Raw genomic sequence first — 17,382 nt, 5'->3', positions numbered from 1 at the left:
TCCACTACATGGTTTTGGTAAATCTGAAGACAAAAATCAGCAGAAAATCTGATAGTGTGTATGGGGCTTTAGTTGTGAAGCAAAAGCAAAGGCCTATATTATGTCAGGCTGGTAATGAAAGTAGCAGGACAGAATTTGCTGGTAACATGGATCAGTTCCATCGATATATGTTTGGACTTCAATGCTGAGCACATTCATAACAAAATAGAACATAAGACATGCAATTCAGATGTGCCACTTGTACTTGGTGCGTAATAATTTTTGGAGTAGAACTGGTCCAGTCTAAATAAACAGCAAGCAGTCTTCATTCTGGTTAAAGTGATTGTAAAGTCTTGTTTTTTTTGTAAATACTAAGCATGTTATAAGTGAAAAAGGGGGGTAAAGGTGCGCTAAGGACCCTGGGCTATTCTAAATGAAACAAAACTGTGTACTATAGTGAAAAGGGGCTGCCACTACCTAATATATTCACCTAAAAGGTAGAGGTACTGCTAACATAGCACTCAATGCACAAAAAAGGTGTTATTTGTATTATATTTTTTATTTTTACTTTAAATAATTAGGCGGGTTAGCCCGCAAATTCAATTAATAACAGGTGAGCGCCGTAACTACCACCCTAGCATCTATTTATGTCCTTCACCAAGCATGTTATACTTGATCTGTGCAGTGGTTTTGCACAGAGCAGCCCAGATCTTTCTCTTCTCAGGTCCCTCTTCTGTGCTCCTGGCCCCTCTCTTCTTTTGAGTGCCCCCATAGCAAGCAGCTTCCTATGGTGGCACCTAAGCCAAGCTGCAGTTCCCAGTATCCATTCAGACTCAGAGCTGACCTTTAGCCCTGTCCCCTCTCTCTTCATTGGCTAACTGACTTTGATTGGCAGCAGCGGTAGCCAATGTCACCGCTTTGAAATATCATGTTGTATTTAGTCTTCATTTCTACTGAGCCTTCTACTGTGAAATTTTATCACATCATGCAAACAAACAGGAAAAAAAAGTGCAAGTCCAGGAGAGATCAATCTCCACTCTAAACAATCACATCTCAGGTGCTGGCACCTCCACTGAGCAACCAATTGTATCAGCAATAGGAGTGCCACACAATGACATGCAAAATACATTTCCCTTTAAATTTAAAATAGCTAGCAGGAACTCATTCTATTCTGACATATTTTGTGCTAGGCACAGCCCTTTCTCAAAAGGAAACACTTTGCCTAGTGAAAAACATTTCAGAATAGATTTTTTTTCCTGCTGGCTATGTAAATAAAGGAAGATTATTTTGCATCTCGGTGTGACATTCCTGTTGCAGATATGAAAGAACCCTAATAAACTTTGTATTACTGTCTATGTCCCTATAAAAACACAACATAGGTTCCAACCATTCTATCCAGGACTTAAAAAAAAAGTTTTGGCTGGACATACACTTTAAGTAAACTGGTACATTAAAGGAGAAATATGGGATTATAAAAAAGCAAATATGCATACTTGCCTCCATGCTGCAGCATCAGTGTGATACTGCAGCTGTCCTAAGCCAGCTCGAAGACTCAGAACTGAGTGGTCACATGTCAGTCATTGCTCTCTGCTCTTCTCTTCAAGTGATCAATAGGGGGCTAGGCTGGGGAGGAGGCGGGCATGCTTGGCTCCAGTTCTCAACTGTGCACTGAAAGGCAGAACCATCTGTGAAACAGGCAGTCAGGTGGATCCCCTCAATATTGTTGAAAATTACAAAAAAGAAAGCAGCTTTCTATGGGGGCACCCAAGCCGAAACGCAGCTTAGTGTGTCCATTCAGACACGGAGCCGTGACTAGGCCCCACCCCCTCTTTCTCCTGATTGGCTCAATGGCTTTGATTGACAGCAGCGGGAGCCAATGGCGCTCCGCTGCTGTCTCAGCCAATGAGGAGGGAGAGTCCTAGACAGACAAGTCTCTCCTGCAAAATCGCTAGATAGAGATGGACTCAGGTAAGTATTGGGAGGGCTGAGGGGGGCTGCTGCACAAATAATTTTTTTTTTATTTTAATGCATAGAATGCATTAGGATAAAAAAAAACTTCTGCCTTTACAATCACTTTAAGCAAACTGTTCCTTTGTAATGATATGCTATATCACCATTGTTATGTATACCCGAGTATATGGGTAAACCAGTGTGCAACCTGAATTTTTTTTTTAAACAGCTGCCACCCAATAAAATGTGTGAAACACTTGCTAGAAATAAGTGTGAGCCCCCTTTTTCTCACATTTATAAATACCCAAGTGCCTAAATTTTTCTTGTACTTCCTGAGGAGGGGAATTTTGAAATTCAAAAATATGCTTTTACAAGAGGTTGTCAAAAGAAATCTATTCAATTACAGTGGTATTAAACCCAAAAACAAAAATATAACCCTACACATATATGCAGCCTCACAGAAGCGCATCGGTGGGGCCATATATATATGAGTAGCTGTGTTTGTGCTGGAAGTATAGTGCACAGCGCGCTCCTAGCACAGAGACCAGTGTGGGTCGATTCCCAATCATCTGATCACTGTAATAGCCTCTAATTCATCATCATTGATCAGTCACTGTACTGCCTCTGTGTTTTACTTCTATACGCATATAATATTTAGATCTGTAGCATAGCATTTTAGTTTCAAAGCAAACAAATGTTCAAAGTTTGACAATAGTGTTTATGGTCATTCAGGGTCCCGCTTAGCTATAGACATATACGCTCTGAATTTCCCTGACAGGATATCATGGCACTCCTTACCACATCAAGGTCATAATTCTTTTTAATTTTTTTTCTTCTCTACCTTTGCATTTTGCATTTGCAGATTCTACATAAAACGCTACATGGTTATAACCATTTGTGTGGAAATTTTTTTATTGTAAATGTAATCTGGCCAGAATGTACAACAGTGCATGACTCACACAGCAAGGAAATGCTTAATCAGATCACATCAGTAGATTTTCCATCAAGCATTTTAAAACACTGTGGTTGGATTTACTAAAGGAGTAGAGAAGGTTCACTGTGCAAAGTGACGTTTCACACAGCTTAGTGAATAAGGTGAAGCTGGGCTGACTTCAATCATTCAATAATCTATCCATCTAATAATAATAATAAGTAAAAATCATTTTTTTATTTACCTTTCACATGATTGAATATTCTTTGCAAAGTAATTTTTCGACTATCTGCAACTACAATACCAATGTGCCATTGGAAAATAAACACAAAATACTTCCGTGCTGTTCCCTTCTATATTAGTGAACATGACTGAACAGCCATGACATTGAGTGATACCAGACATTCAGTTGCAATAGTACTTTGAAAAGACACAAAGGAATACCAAACTTGACAGATCACTTTCAAAGCCATATCATTTATATCATATTTATGTGTACTGCACGTAGTTTCCACACCACTTAACATTTTCACATTTGCATGTTATTGTTTTTCATGTTTGCATACTGTCAGTCCATGTCCATAATGCTGACATGAGGACATACATTTGCATTGTAAAAGAGGTAGATTAGCATATGCAGATGTAGTGTCCATTTTTCTATGCAATCTTCGTTGCTTCCTTTTTGTAGTTATTTCAGTTATTGTGTCTACACTACCTCTAATCATACAAAATGGGTTCAGCCTTCCTTTTTTATTACCAAAATATAATACTATGCAATGATACTACAAAGACTCAGTGTATTGTCATGAGTTAGCATACTAAATACTCTCCAAACAGTACTTTGGAGAGTTCTAACATAATATTGAACTGGAGTTACTTCAAACCTGTTGTCATTGCTTATGATCCACTTGCATTGATGCTATTACACACTGGGTGTATGGCTCATTGTTGTTGGCTTCTTGGGAAAAGTCGAGATCAATATGCACCTTGTTCTTGCATCACTGTTATTCAGATAGTTACCGAAAGAAAAATAATAAATAAACAAGCATCTGTGCCCACATGATATTCAAATTCTGTTGGGGAACTATAGCCATGGAATGTTGCAACTATCAAAACAGTCTGTGAACTCTTAGCTGGGGCAGCAGTTTTAACATTTCATCTAGAAAACTCTCAACATTGCTCAATACAGAGTAGGGCAAGTGTATAAAATAATTTTCTTTATCAAAGGGACTTTGCAGAAACAATTTAAACCTTGCCCAGACAAAACGTGACAGAGGGTGGAGTTTAGTGTCACTAATCTTCCTCTGCAAATAGATGAAAAGTTTTTTTACATTTGCTTTATGAGTACATTTACCCTACTCCAACATAATTGAGCTGCCATAGTGATAAAGTAAGGACAGTCTGATTAATGTGAGTTATTATATATGCTTGCATTTTAGAACTGAGTACACCAAAAGTGAAAGGAAATAATCCCCTAGTACCCAAGGAAAAAGTATACATCCACTTCCCAAACTAAGGCTAATTGAAAAAGGGACAGAGATCAGAAAGATTGAAAAACCTTGTCCAACCACTATTGTAACATGTCCCCCAACCAGCTTTCCCAGGCTGAGATTAGAAGGGCTGCCTGACCTTACACAGCACAGATTCCCTAGGCTAGGTTGACACTAGTCTGCCTCGTAAAATGTACTGTTTTACTGGACAGGCTAGTCATTTCAGCCCGGGAGTGGTGTAATGCATGGGTCACGTTTTTTTTTCTTTTTCTTCAAACTTTATTTGAAATGTCACAGAGACACTACATTCATGTCTGTGCACAACAGCATGGTTTGTTGCTTTGCTGTATAGTGACATACAGTGGACTCCAAGCCAGGACTTGCATTTATCCAGGGATTAAAAAAACACTGGTCATTGCACAGATTTTGATTGAGTCCTTAGGGTAGTAGGTATGTTTTTATGTTTGCACATTCTGTGGCCAGAACAGTGTAGAATCCAGAAATGACGGCTGCTGTCTGCCTACCCTAGGGTTGCCACATATTGGTTCATGGAAAACAAAACAGAAAGAGGGGTTGTGATGTACATAGTGAGCTGAAAGGTGGACATAGCTCATGGGCCGTCATTAAAATTAATTCCTGATTTTTAAAAGTACATTTGAAGTTTTAAATGTGGGAAAGTGCCAAACCACATGCGAGAAGCGATTCCAGAGAAAAGGAGAATTGCATGAGAAGTCTTGATGGCTAGTGTAAAAAGTGACCATATGTTATCCCTTTCATGACTAAGCCTATTTCTGACATTTACAAGTTAAAATCCTTATTTTTTGCTAGAAAATTACTTAGAACCCCCAAACACACACACACACATACACATATATATATATATATATATATATATATATATATATATATATATATATGTGTGTGTGTGTGTGTGTGTGTGTGTGTGTGTGTGTGTGTGTGTGTGTGTGTGTGTGTGTGTGTGTGTGTATATATAATGTATTGTGAGGGGTTAGCTCGGCAGCGGGTGTGTGTGACCCCCTGGATGGGTTCACAACACAAAGTCAGGCACAGCAGACAGCGGTGTAGGTTCAAAAAACAAAAGATCCGGTTTATTTATGCTCCATGCAGTGATACATATAACAGCCAAACAAAATAAAACAAGAAAATAAATCCTGGTCAGCTTGACCTCTAACTACACACATAGACTCCCTGTCTAACAACTGGGTACAGCCTTGTGCTGTACCAGTCCCTGCCTTTGTTGTAAAGGTTTTGCCACACAGGCGTTAACTCACCGCACAGTACAGGTGACACACTCCCCAGTCTATACAACACAAAACTGGTTCCAGGATGGAGCATCTCCCTATGCATGCTGGGGTTTTTTGTAGAGGCCTTAATGAGCCCACTTGCTTCAGCTGGGCTCATTAACTCTTCCCCTCTAATTGTAAAAGTCTGCATAAAGCCTGAATCTAGGACACACATTTACCATCCTGGATACAACCAGGTGACTTCACCTGCCTGCTGCCACATACCCCCCCCTCTTGTTTCAACCTTGGGGTTGTAACACCAGCAGTCAGACACGCATGTATCCGAGACAAAGCATCCACATTCCCCATTTTAACACCAGGGCGATGCTTAACTGTAAAGTTAAATTCCTGTAGGGCTAGGAACCACCTATTTACTCTTCTATTGGTCTCCTTGTTCTGAGCCATCCACTTTAAAGGAGCGTGATCAGTCACCAGGTCAAAGTGCCTACCTAGCAGATAGTACCGAAGGGAATCTAGAGCCCACTTCACTGCTAAACATTCCTTCTCAATCGTGGCATAATTTACCTCATGGGACTTCAACTTCATGCTGAGGTAAATGACTGGGTGCTCTTCCCCGTTCCAGACCTGGGATAACACTGCTCCTAACCCAACGTCTGATGCATCAGTTTGTACCACGAAGTCCTTAGAGAAGTCTGGTGAGTACAACACTGGCTGGCTACATAAGGCTGTTTTTAAGGACTGAAATGCTTCCTCAGCCTCTGGGGACCATTTAACCATAACAGACTCTTTCCCTTTTGTCAGGTTGGTGAGGGGCACAGCCTGAGAAGCAAAATGGGGAATGAATCGTCGATAATAGCCAGCGATTCCCAGAAAGGCTCGTACCTGTTTCTTGCTGTTGGGACGTGGCCAACTCTGTATGGCCTCGACTTTATTGACTTGGGGTTTTATCACCCCCCTCCCAATAGTGTACTCAAGATATTTGGCCTCCTCCTGTCCAATGGTACACTTCTTTGGATTGGCCGTAAACCCAGCTTCCCGGATAGAGTCTAGGACTGCTTGTACTTTTGGCAAATGTGAGACCCAGTCTGTGCTATGGATAATCACATCATCCAGGTAAGCTGCAGCATATTTCTGATGGGGCCTCAGAATCTTATCCATTTTCCGCTGGAATGTTGCCGGTGCATTCTGTAACCCAAACGGCATTCTCTTATATTGGAATGCCCCATCTGGGGTTACAAACGCAGTTTTCTCCTTGGCCGACTCGGCCAGGGGAATTTGCCAATACCCTTTGGTGAGATCAAGAGTTGTCATATATCGGGCTGTTCCCAGCCGGTCAATCAACTCATCTATACGTGGCATGGGGTAGGTGTCAAATTTTGTAACTTTATTTAATTGTCTAAAATCGTTACAAAACCGCCAGCTCCCATCAGGTTTGGGCACTAGTACGATAGGACTGGACCAGTCACTCTGGGACTCCTCTATCACACCCAATTCCAGCATCCTTTGAACCTCCCCACGTATTGCCTCCCGTCGGGCCTCTGGTATTCTATAAGGTTTTAGTTTTACCCTTTCTCCTGGCGGGGTGATAATGTCATGCTCTACGCCAGATGTTTGTCCCGGAAGCTCAGAGAAAATCTCTTTGTTACGAAGTACAAACTCTTTAACCTCCTGTTGTTGGGGTTTCGATAAGGTGTCTGCTATTCCAACCTCAGGAACTAAGCAATCAGGCTGTACTTGTGACAAAGTCTCTGCGACTAGGGATTCCCTATCCCTCCAGGCTTTCAGCAGATTGACGTGATAGATCTGCTCCGGCTTTCGCCTTCCTGGCTGTCTAACCCTGTAGTTCACCTCACTCATTTTTTCAATTACTTCATATGGACCTTGCCATTTGGCCATAAATTTGCTTTCAACCGTAGGGACTAGCACCAAGACCCTATCCCCCGGGGAAAAAGTACGGGTCTTGGCCCCACGGTTGTACACTCTCTGCTGTGCTAACTGCGCTTGGGTTAAATGTTCCTTTACAATTGGCATTACCTGTGCAATTCTATCTTGCATCAGGGCGACATGCTCAATCACACTCCTGTGAGGAGAACTCTCATTTTCCCAAGTTTCCTTGGCGATATCCAGCAGCCCTCTTGGGTGTCTCCCATAGAGCAACTCGAAGGGTGAGAAACCCGTAGAGGATTGGGGTACCTCCCTAATGGCAAACATCAGATAGGGTATTAGACAATCCCAATTCTTTCCATCTCTATCCACCACCTTCTTTAACATTTGTTTTAGGGTTTTGTTGAATCTTTCAACCAACCCATCTGTTTGGGGGTGATACACAGATGTACGCAATTGCTTCACTTTATACAACTTGCATAATTCTTTCATAACCCGGGACATAAAGGGTGTACCTTGGTCCGTAAGCAGTTCCTTACAAATACCCACGCGGCTAAAAACAAGAGATAGCTCTTTGGCTATGGTTTTGGCCGAGGTATTTCGGAGAGGAATTGCTTCCGGATAACGGGTGGCATAGTCCAAAATAACCAAAATGTACTGATGCCCCCTAGCAGACTTCATTATCGGACCTACCAAATCCATTGCGATCCTCTCAAAGGGGACCTCAATGATAGGAAGAGGTACCAGTGGGTTACGGAAATGTGGCATAGGTGCCGACTTCTGACACGCAGGGCAGGAGGAACAATACTTTTCTATTTCCTTCATGACCCCAGGCCAATAGAATCTCTGCAGTACCCTCTCTCTGGTTTTCTCTGTCCCCAGATGACCTCCCAGAATGTGTCCATGAGCCAATTCTAACACCAACTTCCTGTAAGGTTTGGGCACTACAAGTTGCTCAATGGTTTCTTCTGCCCTTTGAGCCACTCGATATAGCAGGTCCCTTTCCATAGTGAAGTAAGGATAAGGGCAAGTCTTATCTGGGTTCACTAACTCGCCATCTATTTTCACCACATTTTCCCGTGCCTTTATTAGGGTGGGGTCTTTTAACTGTTCTGTGGCAAAATTTTCCCTGTGAACCTCAAGATCCGAAAACTCCACAGACGGCATGTTTTCATCTGAGGATGTTGGCTCCTCCCCAGTTTCTCGAGTTTCCCCCGCCAATACCGACAAGGGAAATTCAGGAGAGTCCTCACCACTCCCAGAGGAATTCTGGTCATCTTCCTGGTTTATAGGGGCACCAATGGGGGCCTCAGGACAATCCCAGAGTTCCCAGAATTTTGGAAAATCCCTTCCCACAATAGCATCATGTGGTAAGTGAGCCACTAACCCCACCTGATGAGAGAGGTTACCTTTGGGGGTCTCAAAAAACACTGAAGTTACAGGATACTCTCGGGTGTCCCCATGCACACAAATAACAGCCACCCTGTTCTTCCCAGAGACCTCTGTAGTAACTAATTCAGCTTTTATCAATGTTACCAGGCTACCTGAATCTAGCAACACATCAACATGTCTACCATTAATACACATTTTACATAAATGTTTCTCAGGTCCCCGAATGGCAGTGCATGCAACTGTCGCAAACAGCGACTGACGTCTCTCCCTTATAAAGTCACATTGCATAGGCTCATCCACAACTGGGCAATTGGCTGCAATATGTCCCTCTTGCCGGCAGCGCTAGCAAATAATCTTTTTCGCTGCCTCTTGCAGCATGGGCTTCCTGGGCTGCTCCCGCCAGACCTTAGGTAGAACTCCCACCCTCTCACTCTCTCCACCCTCACCCCTTGGAGTCATCTTACCCGCCACTGGGGATGATCTGGTCTTAGGGGGGAAAGTCCGTGAGTCCCTGGAAGAGGTGGTCAGGTTCTCTGTAGCCAAGTACCTCTCAACCAGATCCACAAGTTTATCTGCATTTTCTGGGTCTCCATGGCTTACCCATTTTTGGATGGCAGTAGGAAGAGCTCTCAGGAAACGATCCATAACCACACGTTCCACAATGTTTGGTGCAGTCAAAGTCTCTGGCTGCAGCCACTTCCTGCTCAGGTGAATGAGATCATACATTTGAGACCTGGGAGGTTTTCCAACCTGAAAAGTCCAGTTATGCACACGCTGAGCCCGGACGGCCAGGGTGACACCCAGCCGTGCCAATATTTCTGCTTTTAGCACCACATAGTCTTTTGCTTGGTCAGGCTCTAGGTCATAATAAGCTTTCTGCGATTCCCCAGTTAACAGAGGGGCCACCAGTCCAGCCCATTGCTCCTTAGGCCACTTTTCCCTTTCAGCAGTCCTTTCCAGTCATTTTTGTCAGTAAACGGCTCACACCAAAGGATGCGGTATTATTGTAACCACTTGCTTTTTCGGTCTGCGGACGTTGCTGTATTAATGTCTCTATTTTCTGTTGAAAATTCTGCTCTTGCTTCTGCAACAGGTCTATGAAGCGGGCTTCAGATCGCTGCTGGGCTTGTTGCTGAGCTTCCAAACTCTGCTGGTGAGCCTTCTGCTGATTTTCCAAACTCTGCTGCAAAGTTGCATTTGTCTGCTGCTGGGCTGCAAGGCTCTGTTGTTGAGCTGCAAGGCTCTTTTGTAAACTTGCATTTGTTTGCTGCTGATTTGCATTTGCTTGTTGCTGGTTTGCATTTGCTAGAGCCAGCTGTCTCAGTATCTCCTCCATGCTGGCCTTAACAAAAAAAAAGTGCCAAAATTCTCCACCAACTGTGAGGGGTTAGCTCGGCAGCGGGTGTGTGTGACCCCCTGGATGGGTTCACAACACAAAGTCAGGCACAGCAGACAGCGGTGTAGGTTCAAAAAACAAAAGATCCGGTTTATTTATGCTCCATGCAGTGATACATATAACAGCCAAACAAAATAAAACAAGAAAATAAATCCTGGTCAGCTTGACCTCTAACTACACACATAGACTCCCTGTCTAACAACTGGGTACAGCCTTGTGCTGTACCAGTCCCTGCCTTTGTTGTAAAGGTTTTGCCACACAGGCGTTAACTCACCGCACAGTACAGGTGACACACTCCCCAGTCTATACAACACAAAACTGGTTCCAGGATGGAGCATCTCCCTATGCATGCTGGGGTTTTTTGTAGAGGCCTTAATGAGCCCACTTGCTTCAGCTGGGCTCATTAACTCTTCCCCTCTAATTGTAAAAGTCTGCATAAAGCCTGAATCTAGGACACACATATTTACCATCCTGGATACAACCAGGTGACTTCACCTGCCTGCTGCCACAGTATGTATGTATGTATGTATGTATGTATGTATGTATGTATGTATGTATGTATGTATATTTTAGTAGAGAATCTAGAGCATAAAATGGTGATTGTTGCAATATTTTATGTCACACGGTATTTGTGCAGCGGTGTTTTAAACACAACTTTTTGGAAAAAGGGGTATTTTCATGAATTAAAAAAAAAAAAAAACAGTACAGTTATTCCAATTTTGTATAATGTGAAAGATGATGTTACACCGAGTAAATAGATACCAAACATGTCACACTTTATAATTGCACAAACTCGTGGAATGGCGACAAACTTTGGTACCTAAAAATCTCCATAGGCGATGCTTGAATTTTTTTTACGGTTACCAGGTTAGATTTACAGAGGAGGTCTAGTGCTAGAATTATTGCTCTCGCTCTAACAATCGCGGCGATGCCTCAGATGTGCGATTTGAACACTGTTTACATATGCGAAACGCGACTTCTGTATGCGTTTTCTTTGCTGCCCGAGCTTGCGGTGACAGGGGTGCTTTGAAAAAAAAAATTTTTCTTTTTATATTATTAAATTGTGTTTAAAAAAAAATAAAAAATGATCACTTTTATTGCTGTCATAAGGAATGTAAACATCCCTTGTGACAGTAATAGGTGATGACAGGTACTCTTTATGGAGATATCGGGGGTCTAAAAGACCTCCAATCCCTCCTTTGCACTTCAAAGTATTCAGATCACCGAAAACTGTGTATCTGAATACTGTATATTTTTAAAAATCCATCGCCATTGGCAGCCGAGTAAACAGGAAGTGACATTGTTTCCATGTTCCCATCCAGGAGACTGTAATGAAGTTGTTTCCGGAAGCGGCAGATGTTCAATCTGGTGGAATGGGAGGCCCGGTAAGAGCAGCAAGAGGCGGCGGCATCCCCTTCCCTGCTCCGCCAGTATAACAGCCGAGCGGCTTTTAGCCGCACTGGTTGTTATTCCTGGAAGGCCGATTGCCTGCTCTAAACAACAGTACCGGGATTATGCCATCATCTGCGTACGCTCGGCGGAAAGGGGTTAAGTAAAGAGGTCACAGAAGCTAAAAATTAGTGTAAAGAAGTTTTGCTGTTACTTTAAAGTTAGCAGTTTGAACTGCATTCTCTATGAAAGTTAACCAATTCAGGGGCTGAGAAATAGGGAAAGCACTTGAGACACAAGAGAAGAGATGATCAATAAAAGCAGCAGAGTGCATAATGGACTGGAGTAATACTAATAACTAAAGGCAAAACTGTTCTTTTTAGTTTTGGGTAGAGTGGAGAGGGATTAGAGCGGTCAGTTTTTATTGCTGTCTGTGTCCCTATTAAGGAGATTCACCCTCTCTGTTCTGTTTACCATTATCACTAAAAGTGAAAGTAAATGAAAATCCCAAATTTTGGGTTATCCCCAGAAAAGTAATAGAGGAAATCTTCTGACGGGGACACTAGTTCTGGTGATCTGGGGGTCACCAAGAGATTTCCTTAATTTGCAGAGATTATCTCTCACTTGCTGTTTGGCTATGAGACAGGGAGTGAAAGGGAAATCTCTGCAATTGGACACAGATGGGGGAAAAAAAAAAATCTTCCTTGCTCTATCCAAAATGGAAAAAAAAAAAGGTTTTGCCCATAGTTATACTTTAAGCTGACCAAAAACCAACAGATTCCTCCCTCCACACAAACAGATCAATGGAGGAATCCCCCTCACTGAGACATTGTATTCTGACAACATCACCTGCGACTGCCAGAATATATTGATTGGTGACTGCGACTGATTGGATGCAACCACTGAGAAAATCTTTCTAACATGTCCCTTGACAGGTGTAATTTAAATTATCAAATTCTGTCAAGTAGGGACAGATTCTGGTATAGGTTTTACTTGGGAAACACGTTAGGCAAAGTGGTCATCATTAATTTAAAAAAAAAGAAAAGGAGAGCGCACCGACCTAGTGCATTACCACTGGTAAAGCTTTATTAAAGCATAAAAACAGCAACGTATATACTCACAAACAAGCATTTGTAAGAGGCATTGACAATTTAGCAGGTTTGCTGTTCTGAACACTGACATTGTCAATGCCTCTTACAAATGCTCATTTGTGAGTATATACTTTGCTGTTTTTATGCTTTAATAAAGCTTTACCAGTGGTAATGCACTAGGTCAGTGCGCCCTCCTTTTCTTTTTTCTTTAGTTCATGAATATCCATTATTTTGAGGAGGGCTGCAATACGGCAGGCATTATTGTATAAAGTTGGTCGCACTACGCACTGAAAAACTAGACACCCGAGCGCAGGAGAGATTTCTACATCATCAATTTATAACATAGGTTTGTTTTGACACATGACCCAGAGAATAAATTACCATAATTAGTATCAACGTATGTTCACATAACCAATTCTCTGTACATAGAAAATGAGAGACAACATAAGCTGCACCCCTGTAAAATGATCATGTTGCAAAAATACATTTTAACAAAAAGATGCCCCTGCAAAAAAACTGCATATATTTTCTACTCTCTCATTGTCCATTATGCAGAATGCCTTTCTGTTAAAGAGAACTTACCACCAAAAGTTTGTGCAGAAAGGGACAGTCCCGGAGGTGCCAACTTCCTGGTCTCATTTTGCGCTCAGTGGCTTCTTCTGCTGACTTCCACATCACAATTGTGTCATGTAGTGATAGTGAGTTAAGTCGAAAGAGCCATTGAGAACAGCAGGGGTCCAGGAGATCGACACTCCGTGGAGTGTTGGTTTCTGGACAGCATTGAGATGATTCTTCTTCAATGGAGCAGCATTTGGTGGCATTAATCAAGAACAAGTTGTCACATGTACCCCTAACTGATACTATACGTGGCCTTACCAATACACACTGCACCAGCATGGTCCACCATTGTCACTATCAGGAAGCTGTACAAGAACAAGGATATGTAGACAACAGTAGAGTGAGTACATGCAGACAGGAAGTGGCTGAAATAGGATGGAGGAGATATGGCAGCACTGACATACAAATAAGAAAAAAGGATAATAACAAAAAAAAAAACACTATTATATTAAAAATTATATATTATCCAGCTAAGATCGATTATGAGGGTAAAAGAACTTACTCCATATTGGTTTATCGTACAGGGTAAATGTGAACAATATCATGAAAATCCACAGTAATGTTTAATAAATCTGCAGTAAGTGTATATTTTATATTTTACTTGTTAGATTTTCCTAAAACTTTAATAAAGCAGACTGGCAACAGTGTATCAACAGATCTATTATAACAATGAACTATTGCTTTCTATTATTAGCAAGCATTAGAATACTAATGCAGTGATCTTTTGCTGCAGAGGGAAGTAGAACAGAAATAGGATCAGCTCTGCCTTACTAAGATAAACACCGGAGCTCACAGAAATTCTATTGATGTCAAAGATTACACTGCTGGGGGTTCTATGTAACCACACAGCGCAGCATATTTAAAATGTGCTATAAAGTACACTTATAAATTTGAAGGATTTGATAGATTTGAAGCCCAGGAGCTGATCAATCCAGCTTAGCTCTGGACCCTAACATGGATAGCCTGCGATTCCAGGGGGCTGCTAAAACTGCCGGCTGAGATATTTCTTCTGCCTCTGCATCAGTGCATATATGAGGATTAAACAAGAGGTAAACTCAAACATTAACCCTAAGCAAGACACTTAAAGTGGTTGTAAACCCTTCCAAACCACTTTGACCTACAGGTAAGCCTAGATTAAGGCTTACCTGTAGGTCCAAGCCATATAGGTTTAGGAGATATTTGCCCGAAAACAGGCACCGCTGTCTACGGCGCATGCGCCGTAGACAGCGGCGCGCAGGCGCACTGAGCGCGGCATTCTCAGTGACGGAGCTGCCGCTTGTGACGGCTCCCGTGCGCATGCGCGGGAGTGACGTCATCGCGGCTTTCTCCGAATGACAGTGGCTTCGCCGAATGACAGCGGCGGAGCTGCGAGACACCACCAACAAGATGGATGCGGCGGACTACAGGGGACAGCGGTGACTTCGCTGGCTCCTGTGTCGGGTAAGTGACACATAATGGGCTACTATGCGATGCATAGTAGTCCGTTATGCTTTGCCTTTGCAGGGAATGAAAGAGGAAGTAAACTCATCAGGGTTTACTTCCTCTTTAAGGAACTCAAATTTGCAGGTACTGTCAACAGCAAAGCACACACAGGCAGCTGAAATTACTTTTTTTTTTTTATATAGATGAGGATGTGGAAGATGAAACAGCTGTTAGGCTGTCGGGAACACAAGAAAATAAGGAAATGAGATTGGAACAAGAGAGAAAAATTTGATTACCATCTGAATATAACATTTTGGAATGCAAATAGAGTAACAAAATCACCTAGCTTATAAATGTGGATAGAAAGGTGTAGGGGTGCAAGGACATTGGTATACCAAAAGAGGGAAAAGAAAGAAGACGTAAGAACATGAGAAAAGTACCCAAGTACTTTGGGTAGGATGATGGTGGTGAATTACCCCACAATGACCACCAGATCTCATATGATTGTCAGCACTATCTAGTGTCCATAATTCTGGACTGTTCTTGAAATACCCCAAAGAGGAAAAACATTGCATTATGGCAGTGGTCTCTAAACTGCGGCCCAGGAGCCAGATGCAGCCCCTTGTTTTTAAAATTATGGAAATGTGGCGCTCGCAAATATTATCAAACATGTGTAACCAAGTGTAAATAAGTGCAGTGCAGATGTGAATGTACAAAGCAAAAAAAAAACACATGTAATTAAAGTCCAAATAAATGTGCTGAATGTTCTGATCTACAATGGAAAACGGGCACATCACCATGAATGCGCCCGATCTTCAACCCCCCCCCCCCCAAATGACCCCATTTTGGAAAGTAGACACCCCTAAATTTAGGGGTACACTAGTGAGACTAGGTAATAAATGGCGGGTGCCCTGAAACTATAAAAAAAATAACTAACCAACCAGCGTCACCTGTAACAGTTATATGGTGATCACTGGTGAAAGGGTTAACTAGGGGGCAATCAGGGGGCTTTATGCGGTAGTATATGGGGGTCCCTGGCGCTATAAAAAGCTGCGGCGAACCTAAATACCTACCTGCCTAACTAGCGTCACCTGTGACACTAATACAGCGATCAGAAAAACGATCGCTTATTAGGCTGGGTTCACACTGGAGCGATGCGGGAACGCCACGAATCCGCGGCAGGTTCCCGCATCGCATGCCTCCCGGCGGCAGTTCACACTGCCCTATGCGAACTGCTGGGAGTGTCAGTGAAATGTTAATGACACCCCCAGATCAGTTCGCATATCGCAGTGCGATCTGCAAACTTGGATCGCATGGTGTGAACACCCATGCGATCCGATTCTGCTGCGGACCAAAAAAAAGGGTCCCCTGCGAGTTTGCGGCGGGTGCGGCGCGAATTCAGCCATACTATCTGTATGGCTGAACTCGAATCGCACAGAGATCGGATGTGATTTGCACTGCAGTGCGGTGCGAATCACATCCGTTCTCATAAACCGCTGCAATGTGAACCCAGCCTTAGTGACACTGGCGACGGGGGGTGATCACGGGGTTAAACCTTTATTGGGGGGGTTAGGGGGGTACCTTAGAACTAAAGGGGGCTAACCCTAACTGCCCTAACAGTTATTACAGTCACAAATGACACCCGCCGGGTGATCAGGGGGTTAAACCTTTATTAGGTAATAAATGGCGGGTGCCCTGAAACTATAAAAAAATAACTAACCAACCAGCGTCACCTGTAACAGTTATATGGTGATCACTGGTGAAAGGGTTAACTAGGGGGCAATCAGGGGGCTTTATGCGGTAGTATATGGGGGTCCCTGGCGCTATAAAAAGCTGCGGCGAACCTAAATACCTACCTGCCTAACTAGCGTCACCTGTGACACTAATACAGCGATCAGAAAAATGATCGCTTATTAGGCTGGGTTCACACTGGAGCGATGCGGGAACGCCACGAATCCGCGGCGGGTTCCCGCATCGCATGCCTCCCGGCGGCAGTTCACACTGCCCTATGCGAACTGCTGGGAGTGTCAGTGAAATGTTAATCACACCCCCAGATCAGTTCGCATATCGCAGTGCGATCTGCAAACTTGGATCGCATGGTGTGAACACCCATGCGATCCGATTCTGCTGCGGACCAAAAAAAAGGGTCCCCTGCGAGTTTGCGGCGGGAATTCAGCCATACTATCTGTATGGCTGAACTCGAATCGCACAGAGATCGGATGTGATTTGCACTGCAGTGCGGTGCGAATCACATTCGTTCTCATAAACCACTGCAATGTGAACCCAGCCTTAGTGACACTGGCGACGGGGGGTGATCACGGGGTTAAACCTTTATTGGGGGGGTTAGGGGGGTACATTAGAACTAAAGGGGGCTAACCCTAACTGCCCTAACAGTTATTACAGTCACAAATGACACCAATGCAAAAAATAAAAAAAATAAATGACATTGGTGTCACTGTGACTGGGGGGCAGGGGTAATTGGGGGGGTGATCGGGGGGGTGTGAGTGTGCCTGGCATGTTCTACTGTGTAGTGACGTGTTGGTGCAACTCACCGATCCTCTCTCCTCGGTGTCGG

General features: G+C 43.1%; 1 protein-coding gene across 1 annotated transcript in view; it reads right to left on the bottom strand.

The window, feature by feature from the left end:
• The window catches only part of OTULINL (OTU deubiquitinase with linear linkage specificity like), a 120,738-nt gene that overhangs the window by 55,580 nt on the left and 47,776 nt on the right, over window positions 1-17,382 (bottom strand). The gene's annotated exons all lie outside the window — the stretch shown is intronic.

The sequence above is a fragment of the Lithobates pipiens genome, unplaced genomic scaffold (genome assembly GCF_037356315.1).
Source record: "Lithobates pipiens isolate NorthernLeopardFrog02 unplaced genomic scaffold, aLitPip1_a1.2 Scaffold_19, whole genome shotgun sequence".
Classification (NCBI taxonomy): domain Eukaryota; kingdom Metazoa; phylum Chordata; class Amphibia; order Anura; family Ranidae; genus Lithobates; species Lithobates pipiens.
This window is presented reverse-complemented; position numbering and strand designations above follow the sequence as displayed.